This window comes from Equus quagga, unplaced genomic scaffold (assembly GCF_021613505.1).
Source record: "Equus quagga isolate Etosha38 unplaced genomic scaffold, UCLA_HA_Equagga_1.0 146_RagTag, whole genome shotgun sequence".
In the NCBI taxonomy this organism is placed as follows: Eukaryota; Metazoa; Chordata; class Mammalia; order Perissodactyla; family Equidae; genus Equus; species Equus quagga.
The window spans coordinates 22,715-42,295 of record NW_025796728.1 but is presented as its reverse complement, the minus strand read 5'-3'; the positions used below and the strand labels follow the sequence as shown (position 1 = coordinate 42,295).

At 38.3% G+C, this 19,581-nt stretch overlaps 1 non-coding gene and 1 pseudogene across 1 annotated transcript; one reads left to right on the top strand and one right to left on the bottom strand.

The window, feature by feature from the left end:
• The first annotated feature begins 8,530 nt into the window (after nucleotides 1-8,530).
• Nucleotides 8,531-9,654, top strand: LOC124232952 (mitochondrial-processing peptidase subunit beta-like; annotated as a pseudogene).
• A 9,449-nt stretch (nucleotides 9,655-19,103) lies between these two features.
• Nucleotides 19,104-19,210, bottom strand: LOC124233002 (U6 spliceosomal RNA). Its single transcript, XR_006886952.1, has one exon. It is a non-coding gene; the product is annotated as a U6 spliceosomal RNA (small nuclear RNA).
• Between the last annotated feature and the right edge of the window lie 371 nt (nucleotides 19,211-19,581).

The following is a 19,581-nucleotide window of genomic DNA, read 5'->3' as shown; positions in this document are numbered from 1 at the left end:
GCACTCACAGTGACTCAAGTTAGAAAACTGGAGTGACCCTGTTTATGGCTTCTTTAAGCACATCATCAAGTCCTATCCATTCTACCTTCCTTGCAACTGTCCTGTCTCTCCTCTCTATTCCCTGAAGGGTAAGCGGGTACGGCAAATGCTCCTGGCCTACATTTACAGTCCCACTCACTTTGTTCAAGGTCTTAGCATCTTCCTCTTCTTTGCTGCCTTCCACGTTTCTTACCCAGATCAGCTTCCCAAAATGCATATTGCATAAAGTCACCACATTACTTACAACGCAAAGTCCTAAGTTTAGCATTTAAGTCCCTTCATGTTTTACCCTCTACTTGTTTTTTCACCAAAATTGAATCATTGGTCCATTTATACTTCCTTAAATCTACTGACTCCAAAACAGCATGGAGAGATGAGATTTCCTAGGGCTCAGGATGTAGACAGTGAATAATAGAGTTATGTTTTCCAAGAATAAGAAAGTTAGATCACGCATACTTGATACGTCAAAGAAACAATGGATGACTTGCTGTTTGAAATGAGCGGCAATACGAGGGACGGAGAATACCGAACTTCGGCAGCTCTCTTAATCATGTCTGTTCTCCTGTGTCCCATGTTCCAACTAATGAAAGAACAATCAAAGCAAACAGCTGTGGAATGAAAATAACTTTATTGAGAATGAACCGAATGTAATCTGTGTAAGAGGCACGACTGAACGAACGCCAGGGGAGGCCTGGAACAAGACTGATGTTTTGATAAAGAACCAATAGAGACAGAAAAAGATGAAAATGAGTTGACACTGAAAGATAAAAAACAGCCTCCCACAGAATCTTGGAGAAATTTCTACTAACTGTAAGGTAAATGGAAGTGTATTGAGAAAACAAAATGATAGTCTGCCTGTGCATTCCCCCATGAAACAGAGCGGCCCCAGCAACCCCAGAGAAGGTAGCCACACATGGAGATTACTTCTTCTTGCTCAGAGACACAGAATCTGCTTGAGCAGAACTTAATACATGGGGGGCTGCCTTCTGAAATGGAGAGAGAACTGTTCCTTACCTCACCCCACCGCCAAGTTTCTAATCTATTTGGAGACAATTAACCTTCCTAAGACAAAATGAAGTGTGTGTGTGTGTGTGTGTGTGTGCAGTAAATGCATCCTAATGAGGCCCGTTCTCCACCAGTAGAGTGATAAAGTAGAGTGATAAGTAGAGTGATAAAGGTGTGAGTGGAAAACTAAAGAGTCCAAGCTAAGAATTATGGTCTTTTAATAATAATAAGAAGAAGAAGAGTAAGGAAAGAAAACATTTTTACAGTACTTTATACGCTAGACACAAATCCAAGTGCTTTTAATATATTAGTTATTTAGAACAACCCTGTATTACTCAGAATAGCATAAGCTATGTTGTGGTAAAACAAAAATAAATAAATATCTCCAAAATCTCCAAAGTTCACAACACAAGTTTATTTCTTGCTCATGTGGTTTGATTTAGGTAACCAGAGACTCTTCTCCACTTGGTAACTCAAGGATCCAAGCTCCCTCCATCTTGTGATACCACCCAAAGGCACTGTGGCAGAGAAGGAGAGGGATGTAGACGGCAAGCCAGCTCTTAACTGCCTTAGCCTTGCAATGACACAGGACATTTCCACTCCAGTCCTTTGGCCAGAAGTAGTCCCGTAGCCCCAATCACAGCAAGGGAGGCTGGGAAATGTTGAGGAGTTCATGGATAGCCCAGTGAGCACTGTCTCTTTCACAACCCTGTGAGGAAGGTAACAGCATACCCACGATTTTTACAGATGATGAGAAACTGGCACAAAGAAAAACTAATTTACTCAAATTCACACTGTTAGTAAGTGGTAGACCTGATATTTTAACCAGATAGTCTGGTTCCAGAATCCATGCTTCTAAAATGATTTCATTAATGATTTGTATCAGAGAAACAAACTGAGAGGAGATAGAAAATCCTCTCTTAAAACCCCAGGGCCAGATTGCATAAGCACCAGCTGGACACTTGGAATGAAGCATAAAATGTACAATCACTTCTCTGTAGATGCGAGAAGGGACTCAACCAGAAGGCTAGTGGTCAGCAAGGACAATCAAGGGAAACCCCTGCATCCTGCTCATCGGCAAACATCTAGTCTAGATCCAGCTCTCTTACTGAGGATAAGCAGCAGGAAAAAAATCAACTTGGGACATGCGAGAAGAGTATTGAAAATCCAAGATAGGGAAAATCGGAGATTGACAATACGAGAGTCTATTCTTTAGTGCAGAGGTGGCCAAACTTTTTTGTAAAGGTCCAGATGGTAAATATTTTAGGCTTTACAGACCATACTGCTTCTGTCAGAACTACGCAACTCTGCAGAAAGGCACAAAAGCAGCCATAGGCAATACATAAATGAAAGGATGTGGCTGTGCCCCGATAAAATTCTATTTGCAAAAACAGACTGCAGACCAGATTTGACCCATGGGCTATAGTTTGTCTGCTCTAAAGAACAGGAAATTAAGAAATATAAATAATCAATAAACATTTGAAAACTATTCAATTTAGTAGGAATCCAAGAATTACAAATCTAAACAGTGATATAATTATCAACAAACAACTGACAAATAGTTTTTAAGAATATATAGTTAGAAGAGGTTCGATGGGATAAATTTATATATTTCTGTTAAGAGTGTAAATAGGTATAATTTAACTTGATATTAATTTGTTGCATAAAATTATATATATAAAAAATATATATGCATATATGTAAAATGAAATAAGTGAGACAGAGAAAGACAAATACTGTATAATATCATTTATGTGTGGAATTTTAAAAGCTGAACTCAAAAAAGGAGGGTAGAATGGTGGTTGCCAGGGGCTACGGGTGGGGGAAATGGAAGATGTTGGTCAAAGAGTATAAACTTCCAGTGATAAGATAAATAAGCCCTGGGGATCTGATACACAGTGTAGTGATTATAGTTAACAATATTGCGTTATATACTTGAAAGTTGCTAAGAGAGTAGAACTTAAATATTTCACCCCACACAAAAAAACAATTATGTGAGGTAACGGAGGTGTTAACTAACGTTATTGTAGTAATCATTTTGCAATGTCTATGTGCATCAAATCATCATGTTGCACACCTTTAAAGGAAATAGTGTTCTATGTCAACTATATTTCAAACTGGAAAAAATATATACGTGCATGTATATGTACCAATTTTATAAATATGTATTTAAAGCTGCATAGGATAAAGAAAGAACACAAACCATAAAATGTTAATAAGTGACTTCAGATGTAGGAATATAGGAGGGTGCGTCTTTCTTTTTCTGTACTATTAGAATTTTTCTACATAAACGCTTTATAATCAGAAAAAATATATAAAATATAAAAGGAAACTCATGGGCTTTTGAGTCAGACCTGATTTGAAGTCTCTGCTACACACCAACTGGTGATCTTGGGCAAGTTACTTTATACCTCTGACCCTCAATTTTCTCATTGAAAACAATGGATATAATCACATCTACTTCACATGATTTTTTCAAGGATTTAAATGAGTTCATGTATATATAAAGCATTTCTCGCATACATTAGGCTCTCAATAAATATTTGTTAAACTTTGGGAAAGGGATACAAATTTGGGATTGCATGGAAAAGGCTAAAAAATGGGGAAACTGGGGAACAACTATGAAAGCTTGAAAGGTGAAGAGTGGGACAACCAAGAGGTTTGTTGCATGGGGGGCAGAGAAGAAGAGAGGGAGAAAGAGAAAAGGAGAGAGAGAGAGAGAAGACAACGAGAGAGAGAGAGAGAGGGAAAGAGAAGGACAGAGGGAAACTGACTATTGTTTCAAAAATGTTTCTGTCAATAGTGGATTATGGATACTTCTCCTGGTCAAGATTCGAGTGACAGTAGAAGAGTTTCAGTCAGGGGGAGAGAGACAGAGCTGGTATGCAGGAAGAAAGCACTATCGTTCCTTTTCTGAACACAGAGCTGAAAGAAAAGCCTTCTCCTAGAGGGAAGCTGGCAAAGAGGCCCTCGGGGATTCGAGGCCAGGACCAGAGTCAGGGCCCAACACAGCGTGAAGCTCAGACAGCAAGTGTTCGTGCTCGATAGACAGGTGCACCTTGAGAGGAAGGCCTAGGACAGCACCCCAGACCCTTCCTCTGCAGGTTGCTCCCTGAGAGTCCCACATGGCCGCAAAGCCCCTTGACAGAGCACAGGGGCTGCAGAGAGAACATTTAGAGAGGCGATGGAGGAGGAAGGGACATGAGAAGAAAGGAATACCAAAGTGAGGTAGTCAAGAAAGGATTTGGCTCTCATGGTGGGGTCTTTAGAGCAGAAGAATCCTCCACATTCCTGTGCAGGTCACCAGGAATCTTCTGTAGATGACAGAGTCCCTTGTAAGACACTAGAGAGGTGGCAATAGCCATTGAACAAACAGTTCCTCAAATATGCCTTGCTCTTCTCACCTCCAAGTGCTGCAGGTGTATCTTCACACCAGGAGCACTTTCCAAATGCTCCTTCTCTTATCTCTTTCTAACATTCCTGCCCCCACCCTACATCCCACAAAACACATGGGTGCATGTACACATGCATGCTCACATCTGCTTTTTTCATGGACTCCTTATTTATACCCTTATTTCTCAGCATTGGCACCCCTTTCTCTGACCTCTTGGGAGTATTAGCTATAGCTTCTAGAACCCCACGCTGAAACCTGTATGGCACTCACTGATCTGTAGCGGCATTGCCTCTCTGCTTGTCTGCCTCATCCACAATCTATGTGGTGAGCAGTTTAAGGACAGAGACACTCCACAGCGTCTGCCACACTAATGTAGCTGAGCTCTTCTTACAGTCACCTTTCAGTGTGTCTCCTTCACCACCACACCAAACACAGCTCCCCTGGTGCCTTAGGACCCAAACTGATCTCACGAGTCATGGAGTGAAAGCAAAGAAGAGATTCAGGGAGCGGAGAACTGTACAAAAGGGGGAATGATGGGGAATGGCTGTGGCAACAGACAAGACCAGGGCTGCAAAACATTGCATAATTTCAACCTATCTCACCTTCTGCTAGTCCTCCCCCTTGTTTCACAATTCCTGCAATATTTTAAAGTGTTTGCCAAAGACTGGGAAGAGATGAGCATAGGAAATCAGTCTACCAATCTCCAATTTGACTGGCCATTCTTGCGCTCCATACAATCTTGAACTTAAATCTGTGGTCTCTCGCTTCTTGGCAATAAGTCAGCAGCCCAATCTTGGGAGAACTTGATGCCCATGTTAGTGAGGAAATCAGAACAACAACTACTATTTACTTTCAGCCAGGTCTTATGATAGGTGTTTTCATACATTATCTCACTTAGTCCTCACAACAAACCATTAAGATGAACATTGTTGTTCCAATTTTGCAGATGAAGAAACTAATGGAGTTTGGGTAACCTGCCCAAGATCACCCAATTAAAAAGTGGCATAGTCAAGATCTGAAACAAGTCTTTCTGTCCTGTCCAAACTGTACTGCCAAGAATTACGGATATAAGGCACTCACTAGAGATCACTCAGCCAAAGTTTAATTAGAAAAGATCCCAATCTCAAATTATATGTTCAACTATGATGATAAGTGACTTATCTAAAGAACCAGGGATCTGGTTGGACCACTGATAGGTATGCAGCCTTTAAGAGAGGAAGGTTGTTCTGGTAGCAATCACAGACCTCAAAAGCATGTTGGAAGTTGACCTCAATTAACACCACTGGGCACATTCAGTTTAGCTGTAATATCATATAACTGCTACAACATCCTTAAAGCTCCAGGTTCTGTTTTCCAGGGTCATTGATGACAGTTTTGTTTTCAGAACAAACAGCTAGAGTGAGATAAAGACTCCCAGTGGATATTCAGTCTCTATCAGTGTCTATGACCCACATTTTAAGCCCTAGAAATAAACACGGTTCACTTGCCAAAAGGTCTGTCCATCATGTTGGTTCAGACAAAGATAAACCCATTTTGGTATAACCAACAAAGTGAAGAAAGTTGCTGAGTAGAGGAAAATTCCACACCATTAAAAAGGCAGCAAGACAAATCCACTTTTCCAGGGGTTTAAGAGTAACTGGATTAACTCTGACATCTGTGCTCAGATTCAAACCTTTGGTGAAAGAAAAGCTTATAGCTTAGTTTTGCAAGACCCAGCATGGAAACTTTGTCAGCCAGTAAGGAGATGGTGTCTACGAAAACTGGATTAGAGCTCTTGATATAAGGACTTGAATGATTGAGAGGAAAGTGCAATCATAAGCTATTGTACCAGACAAGTCTTTCGCCTGTGCAATGTTTCAATTCCAGAATAGATGGCAAGCTGGATAACCAAACCATCACTGAACTGTTCCATCCAGCAAGTGAGATGATTCTGGATTGCAACAGCTTTGCTCCTGGTAACTGGAAAGAAAAAAATCCTTTTTAAAGACAGTAGTTTTGAGCTATTTCCCTCTTTTTAGAAAAAAGGAACAGTCAGCTCCTGAAAGGTAAATTTCAAGAAGAAAGACTGCTCCATCTTCCCTTGTTATAGATGTTCCTACCTGCAGCTCACCACCCGTTTTGGTCAGCAACCACCTTCCCTTTTTCCATCCCAAAGGTATACATGAGCTGGTCTCAGTGATGATGTCCTTCCCAATAATCTCATGACCCCCTATCATTTAACTTACTGCACAATATTATAATTGTTTATGTGTCTTTCCATATGAGAATGTAAGCTCTTTATCTTATTCATTTTTGTATGTCAGCGTTAGGCACAGTGTCATACACATGGCAAGTTCTCAAGAAAGGTTTCTTGAATGAATTCACAGATGAATGGATGGACAGGTGGATGAATGAGTAAATGGTTGATCCACATATCCTCTGAAGGTCTGCTCTAGGAAGATACGCCTGGATGATCTTTCAGAACATTCCAGCTCCTTCTGTGTCCTTCTGATGAATTACTTAGCATCATTGAGGTTGTTTTCTTATTTATAAAATGAAAGCAATGCTACCCTTTCATTACATTGTTGTGAAACTCAAACTAAGTAGCTCATACTGAGTGCTTATTCATAAACCAGATACTGTTCCTTCTTACTCTCTCTATGTTCAATCTATCTTCTACTGGCAGAAGTTGGCCAGGATTGCACTGAGGCAGCAGCCATGCTATAATAGGCTAAAAGGATAACTTGGACACAATAGCTCAGGTGTTTGGGTCTGATGTGTTTAGAGGATTTTTATCTTGGGGCAGGCGGTCTCTATTCAGTTCTTCAATTCAGCTTACCTTATGATGGAAACCTCGTAAATCAGAGTATTTAAGAATAGTGTGAGACTTCCACTTCCCACACTATTAAAGAATAAATACCATGAGAAACCTCTCCAGCTCACAATACCTAAAAATATTGAATAAAGGATGTTACAATGCTTATCTGAGCTGTCAGGAAAATGATGGAAATCATCAGAAGTTAAAAATACAAGCAAGCACAAATCTTCAGAAGTAATCGCCCTGAAGCAATGGGTCCCTGTGGGCATTAACTTATCCCTGGTGGTCTAAAGTCTTCATTTTAATGGGTATCAAACAGGGGTCAGGATACAATGCCCAGGACCTAAACCAAGTGAAAACAGAAAAAGATCCCTAAATAGGCCAGGACCCAGAAGTTAACATCTTTAATGCAAGAGTAAGCCAAAAGAAGGAAATCTATCCCACAAAGGAAAATAGTAAAGAAGATCTGATATCTCAACCTTGGCTCTGGGTAGAATATACCTTGAAGATTCCTCTTCACAAGTGGTCCTCATTTAGAGCCAGAATCTAGAATTCACACTACCTATGTGGTCCACAAAAATGTAACTTTAGAACTTAATTTAAAATGATTCAAGATTAGTAATGCCTTCCTGGATAAATATATCTTAAATGAAGGCCTCAAATGGTTCCCTCAGGTCATTATAAACTCACTACAATATAAAAATTATACAACACAAGAGGAACTAAGTCATTTGAGTGAGAAAAAGTAGAAGTAACAAACAAAAGTAACAAAGTACCAAAAACTTCAAAATATGATCAGGTGGTTTTGAAAAAAGAACCAAATAGAACTTCTGGATGAAAAAAAGTATAACAAATGAAACAAGAAGCTCAGGAGATGGACACAGCATTAGATAAAGTAGAAGAGAGAATTAATGAACTGGAAGAAAGAACTCAAGAGTTACTCAATATGCAGCAGAGGGAAAAGGAAGTTGAAAAAAATAAAACAGAAGTTAAAAGACATGGAGAGGAGGGGCCTACCTGGTGGCATAGTCGTGAAGTTCACACGCTCCACTTCAGCACCCTGGGATTTGTAAGTTTAGATCCCAGGCATGGACCTAGCACTGCTTGTCAAGCCACACTATGGCAGCATACCACATAGAATAGAGGAAGATTAGCATAGATGTTAGCTCAGCAACAATCTTCCTCAAGCAAAAAGAGGAGGATTGGCAACAGATGTTAGCTCAGGGCCAATCTTCCTCACAAAAAAAAATTTTTTTTAAGAATGGAGAGGAGAGGTCCATGCCATGCTGTTTCCCATGGTGTGGTGGTGGCTCTGGGGTTTCACTGAGAGACTCTTGATTAGAAGTGCTGGTCTGTCGTTATAATTTGGAGAGAACAAATTAAAAGATACACATGCCACTACACAAGTTGTTCTGAATGTTCCTAAAACAGGAGCAACATGTTTGGAAAATGGACTCAGACTGGCCTTTGAAGACTAGGTTGTCAACATACACAATTGGGCTCTGGATTGATGCTGGGAATTGACAAGAAAATAAGAAGAAGAAGGAAACAGCTCATTCTCTGGAACATATGGATTTCAAGGTCAACAAAAATAGATACAAATTAGATCTGGAACTTGAAAATGAAAACATGGATGCTTATTTCAATGCCTATACCTCCAGAAAGCAGGCCATATATTATGCCAAAGAATTCTCTGGATTTGCCAAGAGCTGTAGAAATTCTCACTGATACAATACAAAACAGTTCATCAGGAGAAGCAGATATTGAAGATAAGTATGGAGTAATCCTTAGAGAGATGCAGGAAGTCAAAGCCAATTTACAACAAGGAACTTGAGATTTGCATGAGGGATGACAAGATGCCTTTGGCACATCTTCACATCTTTCAAGAACTGTGTAACCTCTTGGTTGAGCACATCCAGATACAATCTCTGTCATAGTTGCAAACACATCGATTGGCAACTAAGATTGTCATTTCAGAAGAGGAATGAATTTATCTAGCAAGCTGGCCCAGCTTATCTGTCATGGCAACCTCTGCCATGGCTTTCAGTCGCAACATGTCCTACACAGATACAGGATTGTGGGAAATCTATATGAGTTTTGAACCACTCATTGTTGCAGACATGCTACATCTTGTTCAAAAAGAATAGATGTGACTCTGTGTGTCACTGAAAGTAAAATTGCACGAGCCACAACTCTTCTAAAAACAAACATGTTGTTGCAACTCTATGGTTCAAGTCCAGTTTGTGAAGATATTGGAAGGCAAATGTGATACTATAATAGAAGAATTCCTATCCCTGAGCTTAAAGCAGCAATTGATGCTGTAGATGCTGAGACAGTTCAAGAAGTGTGCACCAAATATATTCAAGATAAGAGTCCAGGTATTGTAGCTCTTGTTTCCATTGAGCAATATTGTGACTGAATTTGCAGTAACATATGCTGGTTTTGTGATTAAAATGCTCTTAATCAAAATATTTTGAACATATTTATAAAACTAACAGAGAGACACAAGTTTTAAGCTATCAATCCTTAAAAAAATAAAATAAAAATGAACACGTATATTTGGAAAAGAAGACATGGAGACCATAATTAAGATAGCTAGCATATATCTAATCAGAGTAGAAGAAAGAGATAGAGAAAATGTAGAAGAAAGCAATATTCAAAGAGATGTTGACTGAGAATTTTCATGAATTTACAAAAGACAGAAATGTTCAGATTTAAGAACCCCAGTGAATCCCAAGCAGAATAAATTTTTAAAAGTACAAGACTAGATAGATACTTTGTAATAATACTACAGAACACCCAAAAAAAGGAAATAAAGAAGGACAGGAGGGAGGGAGGAAAGAAGGAAGGAAGGGAAAGAATGGAAGGAAGAGAAAGAAAGCGGGGGGAGAGAGAAAGAGAGACAGAGAGAGAGAGAAAGAAAGGAAGGAAGGAAAGAAGGAAGAAAAGAAAAGAAAAGAAAAGAAATAAGGAAAAGAAGAGGAGGGAGGGAGGGAGAAAAGGAAGAAAAGAGAATAAAAGAAAATGAAAAAAAAAAAGTTAAAAACAGCCAGATAAAAAGACAGATTACTGATAAATGAACAAATTAGACTGACATCTGATTTCCCAATAGCCAAAATGAAGGTCAGAATATCATGGGATTTTTTTAAAACAGAGAGGAGATAACCATAAAACTAGAATGATATTATCATAGAGGTTGTCTTTCAAGAACATGAGTAAAATTAAGATATTTTCAGAAAAGAAAATTTGAGAGACCCTTTCAAAAGGAATTTCTAAGAGATGTGCTCCAGAAAAACGCATAATGAGTCCCAAGAAATCTGAGATGCAAAAAGAAAATGATGAGCCAAGAAAACATTAAATAACTGGGTGAATCTAAAACAACATTGTACTTTGACACGTTAGTGACTAGAAGAACTAAATATTGGTTAGTCATAGCAAATACTCATAAGTTGGGATGAGATGATCAAAGTTAAAGCGTTTTAAGTTGTTTATATTATCTTAGAAAAGAATAAATGAATGAATTAACTTTAGACTTTGCTAAATTGAAATGCATTCTAGGATTTCTAGGGAATCATTTAAAAATAAAAATAGAGATACAATTTCCAACTATTTGAGAGGAAAATGAAAATGAGAAAAAACCAAACTCAATATAAAGGAAAGTAATTAAAAAAGAAACATATAAAAAGACAAACAGAAAACACAACACAAATAGCAAAATAAATCCAAACAGGCTAGTAATCACAATAAACGTAAATACACACACTCTCCAGGTAAAAAGCAAAGACTGCCAGACTGGAAAAAGAAACAAATTCACCTATATGTTATTTACAAGAGACCTAACTAAAAGTTAGAGAGAGAAGAACATTGACAGTAAAAGGATGAAAGAATATTATCACGCAAATATTAAATGCTAAATTGACATCAGACAAAATCAACTTAAAGACACAAAACATTATCAAAGATAAAGAATCACTACATAATTTTTTAAAAATTAAAGTTGTTAACAACGTATAACAATAATAAAATTGACTAATCTATTATCATAGTGAGAAATTTTAATGTATCTCCCTCAGTAACTGAGAGACCAGGTAGACAAAAGAACCAGTAAGAATATGAACTTGAGCAATATAATTGACAAGCTTGATCTAAGGGACATGTATAGAACAATACATCTATATTTTGGTAAATTGACATTATTTTCAAACATACACAGAACACATACGAAAATTGACCATGTGTAAGGCCATAAAACAAGTATCAACAAATTTCAAGGAATCAGAATTTGTACAAAACAAATTATCTGGCTAAAATGAAACTGTGTTAGAAATCAACAACAAAAATATAATTACCAAATCTTTTTTTTTAATTTAAAAACATGTTTCTAAATAACTTCAGTCAAAGAAGAAATCACAAAGGAAATTTTTAAATACTTAGAATGTAAAGATAATGAAAATGTCTGATGCAGCTAAAGCAATACTTAGAGGGAAATTTGGAAACTTAAATTTTTTTCTAAAAAGAAAATCTGAAAAATTAACAAGCTAAATATATAACCTAAGAATGTAGTAATAAAACAACAGAAAATATATAAAGTAGAAAGAATGAAGTAGTAAATATAAATGCTAATGAAATAGCAGATAAATTAGAGAAAATCACCAAAGCAAAAGTTGGCTCTTTGAAAAGACCAATAAATTCACAAACCTCTGACTAGATTGAGGAGAGACAAAAAGAAAAGGGATAAACTAAACATGTTTGGCATAATTAAGTGAACATAATTACCAGTGCAGAATAGATTGACATGATAAGTGAATATTAATAATAAGTAAATTTGAAAAGGTAGATAATATGAACAAATTTTAAGAAAAAAATTACAAAAACTAACTCCAGAAGACACAGATAACCTGAATAATCCTACATTTATTAAAGAAATAAAATCAATAATTTTAAATATCTCCACAAAGTAAACATCCATCCTTGGAAATTTTACCTGAGCATTCTACCAACATTCAAAGAACAGATAATTCTCATCTTACAGAAACTCTTTTAGAAAACAGAAAAAGAACGAAAACTACTCACCTCATTTCGTGAGGCATATTATAACTCAGTACCCAAACCAGACAAAGATAGTATAAGAGAGGAAATGCATCTTGGAAATTAAAAATAGGACAGCTGAAATAAAAAATTAAGAAAACATCTGAAAAATAAAATTGAGAAAAATCTTTCAAAAGACACAAAGGTATAAAATATGAGAGAGAAGATAAAGAAAGATTAAAGAACCAAAGAGAATGAAAAAGATAAGAACTATTAGAAAATCAAAAGAGTAGGTCCAATATCCTACAAATAGAAGTTCCAAAAGAGCAAACAGAAGAAAAGGAGGGAAAGAAAGAAAACAAGAAAATTTCCTAGAACTACAAGAAGTAGTTTCCAGATTGAAAAAGCCCACTGGGTATCCGTTATGATAAACGAAGACTGTACCACATCACGTTATTGCCAACTATCAAAACACCAAGTTATACTTACTGCTGTATCCCCAGTGACTAGCACAAGTACCTGTGCTGTTTATGTAATGTGCCAATTACATGTAGGGGATTAGGACTTCTAATGACATGGGACTTCTCAACAGAGATCTAGCTGTTATTGAGCCTTCCCTTGTAATAGATGGTTTAAAGAAACAAATAAGATGTGGTTATTTTTATCACGGATGGAGACAGCTATGTTCTATCAACTTCTTTACCACGTCTGTAAATATGACCCTCTGCTTCTCCCAAGCTATTCTAGTACATATTGTGTGTTTATTCCCATTCTGTGAACAATGAAAAATAGAGAAAAAGAAGAAGGGCAGAGATTCACCAATCCATTCAATTAAAACCTATTAACTGTTCTGGTTCCAGGACAAGATGGAATAAACACAGTTCTCTCTATTACTCACACTAAGTAGAGTTAAATTCCTGCACATTATATATAAAAGAAATATAAGAAGACTTGAACATTAGAAAGAAGAAGGCAGAATGTCCAGGGACCTCGTGACCCAAAGGATGACACAGTGGTAAATTCCCTGGGTTTTCTTTTTCTTCATATATCCCAGACTGGATGCTGTTGAAGCTGACAACCAGGAAGTACCAATGGGCACAGACCAAAAAAAAAAAATCCTCCCAAAGTCTGTTCTCTTTACAAAGACCCAGGAAATGGACAGCCTAGCAAGACAGAAAACTTGTAGACAATAACTTCCATACTCCAGGCAAGTAACTATTTTCTAAAGCCCTGTTTTGTTCGTCCTTGATGCCAAAAACTTGGCAAAATAAGTGCTTAATAGGTTTTTTATTTTGAAAAATTATAAATTCACAGGAAGTTGCAAAAATAGTACAGAGAAGTTGGAAAAAAGTGTGGCCCCACCCTCATCACCATGGCCAAGTGGAAAGCTTAGGCTTCTATCCTCACCCAACTATAATGAGGCACCCCATCCCCTGCTGGGGTGGTGTCAGAGAAGAACAAGTGGGAAGCTTAGACTTTCCCTCTCAGAAATAAGAAGCATGCACCCCTCAGTGTTACCGGAGACCACATAGCGAGCCTAGACTTCTACCTCACCTGGTGGTAATGGGGTACATTGCTCTCCTTTCCACTAGGATAACGTTGAGGATGCCTAGTAAAGATTCCGGACTTTCACTTCCACCCAGTGATAATGAGTCCCTTTCCACAATGTCAGTGAGGCCACATGGGGGCAGTATGGAGGTGCCCCTTCCCCTCCCAGCCAACTCGTGCCAGTGGAGGCCTAGTGAGGAGCCTGGTCTCCTACCCCCACCCAGCAATAATGAGATACCATGCCTCTCAGTGTCCACAGAGGCTGAGATAAGGGAAACTGGGTCTTCTCCTCACCTGACAGCGATGAGACAATGCCCACTTTCCCCCACCAGCACAGTATTTCCAGCAGGAAAATCTCAACTCGAATGAGAAAATACAATCAACAAATGCCAAAACAGAAATGACATAAATGTTGACATAATCTGACAGGGATTTTAAAGCAGCTATCACAAAAATGCTTCAGCAAACAATTACAAACATACTTGAAACAAATGAAAAAATAGAAAGTGTCAGTAAAGAAACAAAAGATATAAAAAATAGTCAAGTGGAAATTTTAGAACTGAAAAATAATAATTTAAATTAAAAAACTCATTAGATGGGCTCAACAAGAGAATAGAGAGGACAGAAGAAAGAATCAGTGAGTTTGAAGATAGAACAATAGAAATTACCCTATCTGAACAACAGAAAGAAAATAGACTGAAAACATAAAATAAAATGACATACTTAACCCCTAACATATCGATAATTGCATTAAATGTAAATGGTCTTAATGCACCAATGAAAAGACAGAGGTTGGCAGAGGGGCTTAAAAAAACATGACCTAACTCTATGCTCAAAGGCATTTTGCTGAGTGAAAAGAGCCAATCTCAAAAGTTCATATAACATATAATTCTGTTTAGATAACATCCTCAGAATGACAAAATTATAAAGATGAAAAGCAGATTCCAGGAGTTAGGGATGATGGCAGAGAGAGCTGGGGATGACTATCAAGGGAGACGGTTGTGGTGATGGAATAGTTCCATATCTTGACTTTGGTGGTGGTTCCAGGAATCTGTACGTGATAAAATGTCACAGAACTATATGCATACATTATACCAATGTCAGTTTCCTAGTTTTGACATTGTCCCATGGTTACATAAGATATGATCATTGGGGAAATTGAGTGATGGGTTCATGGAACCTCTCTGTACTATTTTTGCAACTTCCTGTGAATTTATAATTTTTCAAAATAAAAAACCAATTAAGCACTTATTTTGCCAAGTTTTTGGCATCAAGGATGAACAAAACAGGGCTTTAGAAAATCCTGCCATTTTAGCTAATTATAAACGTTAACTTTATAATCTTTTTGGGAGAGTAAGACCCAAATATATTTAAGATATAAATAGCAATAAAAAAGGGTTGTGGCTACATGAGTGGTGCTAGGGTTACAAAGTCTAACAGTGTCAAGACCCAAGTATGAGTCTTTAGAATTACAATTTAAAATGCTAACCAATGAGAAAACAGCCTTGCTTCAGTGTCAAATTTACCCAACCAAGGTAGAAAGTAGAGTAACCCCAGTATTAGACCAAAAGGCCTTGCCCCAGAACAGCCCTCAGTTTTCTGCGTGGAAAATCATCTAAGATGGATCTCACCACATACAACATTCATATACTAAGTAGCATGCCTTTTCCATAACTGATCACCACTTACCCACTCAGGCCACTTGCCAACCTGAGTAATAGGGTGTAACCATGGGCACAGGTTCTGATCACTAGGCCAGCTGGGAAGACCTCAGGGGGCACGCACATTATGCAGACCTTCCCCCACAGAGAGCAATCCGCCACTTCACGAATGACCCTTCCCCTCCTATTTAGTGAGACTGAAGTTACCAAGATCTCTTGTTTTCCTTGGCACTGAGCCATTAGAGATTTTTGTTCTATGTTCACCCATTGTTTTTACAAATTAAAAGCAATTTATTATGTAATATTCTGTGCCTACAATGGAATAAGTGCAATATATATAAACCACTGGCCAACTGAAGAATCTGAACGTTAGCAATACGATTGAAAGTAGCTGTGTCCTCTTCCCCAACTCCTATCCTCCTGCCTTCCCCTCAAACATAACCGCTTTCCTGAATTTTGTGTTTATCATACCCTTGCTTTTTAACAATTGTTGACTACAGTGTAGGTATCCCCAAACAATATTTGCTCAGCTTTGCTTGTGTTTTTGCTAATTTGAATAGTGCTTCTATTAACAGTCTTATACATGTCTCCTAGAACACATATGCAAGAGTTTCTCTAGGGTACACACCTAGGAGTGGAATTCCCGGACCATAGAAATGTAATCTTTCCCTGTGCTAGACAGCGCCAAGTTGTTTTCCAAAGAAACCGTATCATTTTAAGCCCAACATTAGCACATAAGATTCTGTTTTTCCACATCTTCACCAACATTTGGTATTGTCAGACTTCATAATTTTGTCCATGTAGACAAAACCTTGTAAAATAATATCTCATTATGATTGTAATTTGCATTTCCCTGATTACCAACAAAGTTGAGAATCTTTTAATTATACTGAATAGTCATTTATATTTCCTTTGTGAATTACCTTATGTTTTTTTGACATTTTCTGATGGGTTGTAGATATTCTTACATATATTCTGGGTCCTAGTCCTTTGTCAGATTTGGTGTCAAGATTTTCTCTAAGTCAAATGCCATATGATCTCACTCATAAGTAGAAGATAAAAACAACAACAAACAATCACATAGAGACGGAGACTGGATTGGTGGTTACCAGAGGGGAAGGGGGGAGGGAGGAGGCAAAAGGGGCGATTAGACACACGTGTGTGGTGATGGATTGTAATCAGTCTTTGGGTGGTGAACATGATGTAATCTACAGGAATCGAAATATAATGATGTACCCCTGAAATTTATATAATGTTATAGACCAATGTCACTGCAATAAATAAACTTAATAAATAATAAATAATTTTTAAAAATATTTTCTCCAAGTTGGTGGCTTATCTTTTTGCTCTCTTTATGATATTTTCGGTAAGTGGAAGTTATTCATTTTAATGAAGTGAAATGTACTCATCTTTTCCTTTTTGGCTTGTGCTTTTTGTGTCTTTCAATTTCATAGAGAGGGAGGAATTCATTGTGAAAGGGCAAATTTTAAATCTTTTAGGCGAAAATACAGTAGAATATCTTTATGACCTTCAGTAGGGAATTAAGCTCCAAAAAGTGCTAAACATAAACCATTGCTATGTTAACAAACCTTTTTAAGGATTGTTAGGGTATGTCAGGAGGACACGCTGAGCCCTAGTCACTGTTTGCATTGTTTTCCCTGGAGAAAATACAACGGTCTGCGTTGCTGTTGAAGGAGTGGTCTCAGAACAGAGGGCTGTCAGCATAGCCACGGCAACTGCCTCTGTCCTAATTCCCATCCTTCTCACCCCCATGAGCACCTTCCCAGAAGAGAGGCACAAGGAGCCTCAGCAGTTTCTTCACCTTTAATTTTTCTTTGTTACTAGCGCTGATGGGGGTCTGTTTCCGCTAATCTTAACTGTGGCAAAATGCTCCAGGATGTCTATTCTTCTGGTTACATATGGAATTTCCTGGACTTCAGTTGATTGCTTGGGATGGGGGCTGATTAGATGCAGCTATTTCCAGGCATCCTTGCCTTTTCTTTCCTGAAAAACCATTGTGTTAGCAACATTTTTTTAGGTGGGGCTACCTTATTCACATACGTTTTCTTTTCTTTTTCACCATACAATTTCAAACTAAGTTTTCTTCCAGAAAAAAACACACTAGCATTGAGTGCTACTTTCAACAGTCCTATTCTTTCTAATACTATTTGTATAATCTTTGTAACATTGTACTTTTACCGTTTTTATCATTTTAAGGCCCATTTTTTTCCCTGTGCGATCTCACGAGGTTTCCCTCAGCCACTCGCACCCCCTTTTCCATATATCTACTTATGGATCATTATCCCCTTCTCCGTCAACATCTTCTCAGCATAGCTGAATGCTCCAGGGAGACGGGTTGGTGTGAGGCTCCGCCATGATGAATGGGCTTCTTTTCACTCTTCAGTAATGGGCTGGCTTCCACTAAGGGTAGCTAATTTCTTTGTAGCTACTTGGAGTAAGTAGATTAGGTTACCAATATTGCTGCTTATCTCATTCTAGAATCAATGATCCAATTCACACAATCACCACCTATAAATCTGGGGAAACTATTACACAGAAGCCCTAGTCATTGATTAGTTGGTATTTCCTGAAATTAATCATTTACAAGTCAATTCCTTGGTTCCCAGCCTACGAGGCAATTAGGACCTGGTGAGTTGCTCATTTGTTGACTGTTTGAAGATGGCTGTTTATTCCTGGTGTATGTCTGGATCTTACCCCTCAGTTTCTCAGTGTTCTGGCCACCAGCTCTTTCTATTTCTTTGGCTTATGCTTCTTTCTGTAACCTTCTCAGGTAGATGCCCAGTTTGTGACACAGCTGATCCTGAGTTTCCATCTGTCTTGATTCTGATGGCACTGAAATGTCAGGGTCATTTTGATCTTTGAAGCAAATCATAGCCAGATCTGCCTCCTTCTGCCTTGCCTTCCCAGGTCCAGCTGACCATGTCAGGGAAAAAAGCCAAAGGGGACGTGTGGGTAGAGGACACAGAAGGCCCTGCCTCTCCTCCCGAGTCTCGTAGGGTAATGGGGCATGCCAACAGAGAACGCCTGCCCGCCAGCATTAGGATCTGCTTGAGGCTGGAAGCCTTGTTTTTCTAGTCAAATAAGCATAAGGTATTTATGATTTTGCATGTGCCAGGCACTAAATTGTGGACTGTGTCTTAAAATCTCGGTAGAACGGGAAGTGAGACAATAATTGCTGCCGTACGCTGAGCACTTTCTGTGAACAAGGTGGCTTGTGCTAAGAGTTCTACCTACAGCATCGTATTTAATCCTGTAACCATCATGCATCCTACGTGTTATCCCCTTGAGAACACAAGGCTGAGAGAGGTCAGGTACATTTTCTAGGTCATTCAACTAATAAGAGAAGAAAGTAAACTCAGACATAGACCTAGCTAATTCAATAGGGTACTTTTAACCACTACACCATCCTGCCTCCCTCTTTAAAAAAGTAAATGGTGGGCCAGAATCACATGGTAATAATTCAAAGGAGGTCACAGAAAGGCGAGTTTCTAGTAGGCTGGGGTAGTCATGGGCTACAGAGCAGAAGGAAGGGGACCATAGAGAGCATCTAACCCCATGTTTCTCAAAGCTGTTTTTTTTAAATTGTGGTAAAAAACATATAACATAAAAAAAAAAGATAGAATGCTTCATGAGTTTGCAAGTCACACTTGCACAGGAGCCACGGTAACCTGCTCTGCATCCTTCCAATTTTAGTTTATGTGCTGCCGAAGGGAGCACTCTCAAACTTTTTATCTTACAACCCACAACATCAGATGTATTTTACATCATGACCCAGTAAATACATACTAAATATAATATTTGTATAATAAATATATATAACTGAGAAAAAAATTTTACTTCACAATACTTGTCCTATGCAGTGCACTCCATTTTTCTACTATGTTTATATCTCTTTTTAAAAATAATTCTGGGGCCAGCCCAGTGGCTGAGTGGTTAAAGTTCTGTGTGTTCCACTTTGGCGGCCCAGGATTCGCAGGTTTGGATCCCGGGTAAGGACCTGCTCTGCTTGTTAGCTGTGCATCCCATATACAAAGTAGAGGAAGACTGGCACAGATGTTAGCTCAGGGCTAACTTCCTCACAAAAATAA